Genomic DNA, 6,154 nt, shown 5'->3' with positions numbered 1-6,154 from the left:
GAAGCTCATTTGCATAATTGTACAGAGTGCTGTATGACCAGCCTGATCCACATAAAACTCTGTTTTTTCTTTAGCCGAAATCTGTATATTTTGACTGAATTTGAAAACACTGCCTCCAGAGGCTAAAACGGTAAGTGTTTCAGAGCATATAAACAAGTGTAACATCCATTTATATCCAGGAGAGGTGTAAAAACAATTGTTCTCAGCTAAACAGGGTGTAAAACAGTGAAGAGCTATCGACCCCCAACCAAAACCCAAATCTAATCCTAACCATTAGTGAGATAAAATGCAATGTTAGGGATAAAAATACAACCTCCTTATCACACTTGTGATTGTTTATACAAACATGATTACTTTCTCATTTGAATGGGGATTGAACTATGGTCTCCCATGCAACTGACCCAACGTGCTACCAGTCATGCCTCGAGGGAAAATAACTGATGTTGAGCAGTTCAAAATATGTCTGATGGGAGATGGGGCATGTTAGTGAGTCGGCATACTGTTGCCGATCCTAGGGTAACTGAACTTTCGGAAACCGCATGCCGACTTCCCTTGTGAACATATTGACTGGACACAGTGTTGCCAGGTTCTAATTTATTTTATATTGCAGATGCAAGACAAAATGTTAGTCCCAGGTTGAGGGTTTTTTGGATACTTTTAAAATGTACCGCAGTCAACTAAAGGTTGATAATAGACCCTAGAACGTCTTATTGATGTACAATGATACTGGAATTGCGTACCTGGAAATCATGTACAGCAGCATCAAAGCATCGCCGTCTTGAAGAACGAGCTGTGTTCCAGTTGGGCCAGATGTTATGATTTATATTGAATAAGGGCTTCAGTTTTGTTTTGTTTCTCACCCAAAGCAATCGCATAACTTCAAAGACATTGATTAAACCATTCGAGCCAAATTGATTACTTTTATGCTGCCTTTATGTCCTATTCGGAGCTTGACATTTTAGGACCCTATTGACTTGCATTGTAATAAAAAAAGAAACACCTGATACATTTAAAAGTGTGTGTGTGTGTGTGTGTGTGTGTGTGTGTGTGTGTATGTATGTATGTGTATATATATATATATATATATATTCATTCGTTTGTGGACAAAGTAGAAAGTAAGTGACACAGGTTTGGAACAGCATGAGGGTGAGTAAATGATGAGAGCAATATCATTTTTGGAGAACTACCCCTTTAATATGTTCTGAAAATTTTTAGTCTGTTTATTTGTGGCTGCTAGAGTGTTACCTACTAGCCCAAGTAAAACAAGCCAATAGACATTCTGGTCCCTATGGATTGGGTCCCTCCTTCAATGCAAATCTATGGGATTGTTTTCCATCAATGGCCAAGTGAATATAAGTCTGATTGCTGAGAAAAAATAATAGTGCACCTCATTCTGACAAGCTGCACAATTTGAGTTATCATTCTTGTCCATGGCACAAATGGTGTGGTATGAATTACACACTAATATTTAAGGGTTAAGATTTGTTCAATTCCGTAACTCTGAGCAATAATAAAAACATTTAATTAACATAATTTAAACCTATTCAATTTAACACAAAATTAACACTTATCTAATTTGACATTTCAAGTTTATTCTAGGCCTAATATCTAATGACTGATTGAAAGATTATCAGCAACAATGTCTGTGTCCCCAAGCCCTCGACTATGAGTAAATGATGGAGAAAGGACTTCTCAATGGCTAATTTATGTATAAATCAAATTCAGATGGGGATTTCAGCAGAACAATTGAATTTTCAAATTTTATAAAATTTTTGTTTGTGCCAGATGAAATCTTGCAAGATGTATGTCTTGCACTCCTTTTAGTACAACACCCGAACATCACTGATATCCACTATGTCCATCTGTCAGCCTTTAAAAGTCTCTGACTTTAATGTGATATGACACTTACAAATGCGAATGCATTTGTAAGACATGAGAAATGGCTCTGGGATGTAGTAGTCAGTAGAGTCAGCCTCCCAAACAGTGGTGCAGAGCAGGAACAAAGACCTTCTGCACTACAATACGAGTCAGTCCCTTCTGGCTCTGACACTGTGCATCTTTCTGTTCACTGATATGATTGTGAAAGAGTTGAGGGAATGTTGGAGCCAGAGAGACAACTGAGGGGAGAGGAAAAGAGACAAAGATCATTTTTTTTTCTTCTCAAACTCAGATGCAGTTTTGCACCATACCAAAGCATCAGAGAATAAAAATGAATGGCAAACAAAATTAAATAATATCACAAAATATCCCCAACAGGGAGATCGTCTCGGGTTACATGTGTAACCCTTGTTCCCTGAAAAAAGCGGAACAGCTTTAGCTGTGAGCCGAGCTGAATAATGTGTGGAACACGTCAATGAACATTGACCGGAATTTATAGCCTCGGCTGATGTAATCATTAGGTGCACCTGAGGCCAGGCTATAAATGGATACGGTCACCAGGTGTCGTCAGATACTTCTTTTTGAAGAGCAGTCCTGGGACGTCCCAGTGCGGCAAAGCAGCGCAACATCTCGTTCCGCTATTTTCAGGGAACAAGGGTTACACATGTAACCCGAGACGTTCCCTTTACAAAAAGCTTCACTATGATGTTGCGCTGCTAAGCGCTACGGGGAACGCAATACCCACGCTGCCGCACTTGGGGCTGTTCGGACCCCTACGGTTGTGCAGTGTACTCACAAAAACGCGAGAGGTCTCAGACATGAGCTTCAGATGTCGACTCAAGGGCATAAGAGCCCGGAGTAGCAAAGCATCTAACCCATAAAGTTCGATGAATGTGTACGAAGAGAACCCTATCGCAACACAAACTTGTCATAAAAACTGATGAATGTGAGCGGAGAGGACCAGCCTGCCGCATCACAAACTTGTTCAGGCATGAGCTGAGATGCCAACTCAAGGGCATAAGAGCCCAGAGTAGCAAATCATCTAACCCATAAAGTTCGATGAATGTGTACGAAGAGAACCCTATCGCAACACAAACTTGTCATAAAAACTGATGAATGTGAGCGGAGAGGACCAACCTGCCGCACCACAAACTTGCTGCAGAGGGGGACCTCTAGCCAAGGCTTTAGAGGAGGAGAGCCCTCTGGTAGAGTGCGCCCTAAAACCTACTGGCGAAGCTTGATCACGCGCCTCGTAGGCCCGGGCAGTAATGTCCCTCACCCAAAGTGAGTCTGTCAGGACGTGACCGCCACCCAGTCACGGCTTCCAAATGAAGAATTGCTGCCCTGATTTTACGCCACTAGCAAATGCGGTGGAGATAAGTCTGACGGGTACAGAATGGACAAAGTCTGAGAAGTCTTAGCTGCTCTGGCATTACAAACGGCAGGGAGCAGAAGGCTTAGAGAATAACCGGCCAAGGGTCGCGAAAGGCACCTTGGGCAGGTAGTCAGGGTGAGGGTGCAAAGAATGCTTTTGGACCTACCTGGGGCAACTCAAAACATGCCGGCAAGAGAGACAGAGCCTGTAGGTACCCAAGTCTCCTCAGAGACGTAATTGCCATAAGAAAAACCATCTTGAGAGTCAGAAGTCTACCAAACGCTGACTGTAGAGGTTTTAAAAAGGGGGGGGTCTTACCCTATGAAGAGGTCCTAGCAAGGATGCCTCTTAGAGGGCACCCCGCCCACCAAGGCGTAGCAAACCGAAGTGTAAGCCACATAGAACCTGGCAGTGGCGAGGCAAGTGCCCGCTGACAGTTCTTTCCACCGAAAATCCAGAACTGAAGCAAACTGGCAGTTAGCTGGTTCTGTAATTGAACTTATTAGAAGGAAACGCATGCAGGCGCATTTGTGCCATGTATGCGCCACCACGATCAGCACCCCCGAGGGGGGGGACTGGGTGACTCGGGGAGAAGTAGAGGAGACATTGCGCTATCAACAGAGGCTGAAGAGGTCCTCTTCTGCCCTGTAAAATCTACCCAGATCAGTTCCAAGGGAGGGAGCCCTAGCACTTGCAATGGTCTCGATAACTTCAGGAGAAAGCCCTGTGAACCTCAGTTGGTACCCTACAGGGGCCAAGCATGAAAGGTTTCACAATTCGGGCCGGGAATGAATATGTCCCCTGAGCCTGAGAAAGAAGGTCCTACCTGTTCGAATCGACCAAGGCGAGCCGTCGAGGAGAGATATTAACTCCGAGAACCATATCCTGTTCAGCCAGCGCAGCCATTAATAGGAGGCAAGACCCTTGCTGGTGAACATTGCCAAGACTCCGGGAGCAGAGAAACCGGGAAAGAAACGCATACAGACACATTCTGGGTCATGTATGTGTCTTAACGTCCAGACCCAAGGGGCTGGGTGATTTCAGGGAGAAGTAGAGGAGACATTAAGCTATTCATAGAGGCTGAAGAGGTCCTCTTCTGCCCTAAGATATCACCCAAACTTGTTCCAAGTGGAAAAAGTCCAGCATTTAAAAAGGTCTCGATAACCTCAGGAGAGAGCCCTGTGTTCCTCAGTTGGTACCCTTAGGGGCCAAACATGAAAGATTCCAAAATTTGGGGCAGGGATGAAATATTGCCTTGTGCCTGAGACAGAAGATCCTTCCTGTTTGGCATCGCCAAAGGCGAGCCGTCGAGGGAAGAGATTAGCTCCGAGAACCAAGCCCTGTTCGGCCAGCTCGGTGCTATCAGTAAGAGGCAAAAACCCTTGCTGGCGAACTCTGGGCAACTACTACCTTAGGGTGGAGTTCCTAACTCCCCCGTTGGTATTTTCTGTCTGGACCGTAAATCTGCTCCCATATACGGGCATCCAGGCATATAACTGACCTGAGTGACAGGAGTTTGCCCTGGGCCCTAAGGAGAACCCAACGTGTCAGAAATACAGCTGACAAGAACGTGGGTCTCCTTGATGATTTATGTAAGAGGCTACCGCTGCATTGTCCACCCGCACCAAGACATGGTAGCCTCAGGAGGAGGTATTTCAGGGCCAGAAATACAGCCATCAACCCGCGCCCATCAGGGAGGCTTCTGTCATTAGCAGCCTGCGACAACAAGACGCACCTAGAGTGGGACCCAAGGCACAAAACCGGGGTCTGAACCACATAGAAAGGGAACGAAGCCTGAGGCGCATAACCCTATTTAGCCTAGGGGTTTTGGCCCTTGGAAGAATCCCCTGGCTTTTGGCCACAACAAAAACGGTCTCATGAGCAGAAGGTCCAGAGGGATCACTGTGGACGCATTCGCCCTGAGACCTGGAAATCATTGATACTGATAACAGTGCAACCTTGACCTAGCCTGACTTTGCTCAGGGTGATCTAAATGGACTCAATCCTAGCGGGAGACAGTTGTGCCCGCATTGAGATTGAACTCCATACGATGCCCCGATAGACAGTGTTCTGAGTGGGAGAGAGGACGCTTTTCTTGGCGTTGAGCCTCAACCCCAGAGAAACAGATGAGCTAAGATGATGTCCCTGTGCTGAGCTGCCAGTTCCTGGAACTGCGCTAGGATCAGCCAGTTGTCTACATAATTCAGAATTCTGATGCCCCGGAGTCGCAAGGAGCCAGTGCTACATCATGCATTGTGAATGTGCGGGTAAAAAGGGCTAGGCTGAGTGAAAGAACCTGACCCTGGAAGACTTCGCCCCCGGAAGTGAGTGAATTAAATCCTGACGCCCTTATAAGACCCACAGAAAAGAATATATCCGGCAGAAGTTTCCACGCTGCCAGGATCTCTGAGATGGGTATTATATTTTAACACTTCCTGTTGAGGGGTTGTCGGGTGTTTCGCGTCCTGAATAAGATGCAGGAACAGCGAAAAACACCCAATTTTGATGGAAGCCTCTGCAACCCGAAACACCAAGAGGTGGCGGGAATGGGGGGCTTCGAGGGGGTACTGGGAGGGGTGAAGTGAAACACGCGCCCCGTCCCGAGGGAGCTACCCCTAATCTAGGTGCAAGACCGTCAGGGTTTTCTCTTGGGTCTTGCTTGGGGCTGGCGAGGCGGCGAGACTGTCCCCAATCCCTGGGAGGAGGAGCATGACTCGCGCGCTTTGTTGTTGAGCCTCCCTTCAGTCAGGACCGAGGCGGGTCTGCGGCTTGCTCGTCAAGCGCAGAACCCACACTCAGGTCGCCCAGGGGTCAGCCTGGTACGCCTGTAAAACAGCATAGTGTGCAGAGCAGCACCAGCCTGACCTGCTGCTTGATAAGCCCTTCCCACTAAAGTGGAGG

Source organism: Xyrauchen texanus, chromosome 21, assembly GCF_025860055.1.
Source record: "Xyrauchen texanus isolate HMW12.3.18 chromosome 21, RBS_HiC_50CHRs, whole genome shotgun sequence".
In the NCBI taxonomy this organism is placed as follows: Eukaryota; Metazoa; Chordata; class Actinopteri; order Cypriniformes; family Catostomidae; genus Xyrauchen; species Xyrauchen texanus.
The sequence above is the reverse complement of the archived record's forward strand: the minus strand, read 5'-3'. Positions refer to the sequence as shown.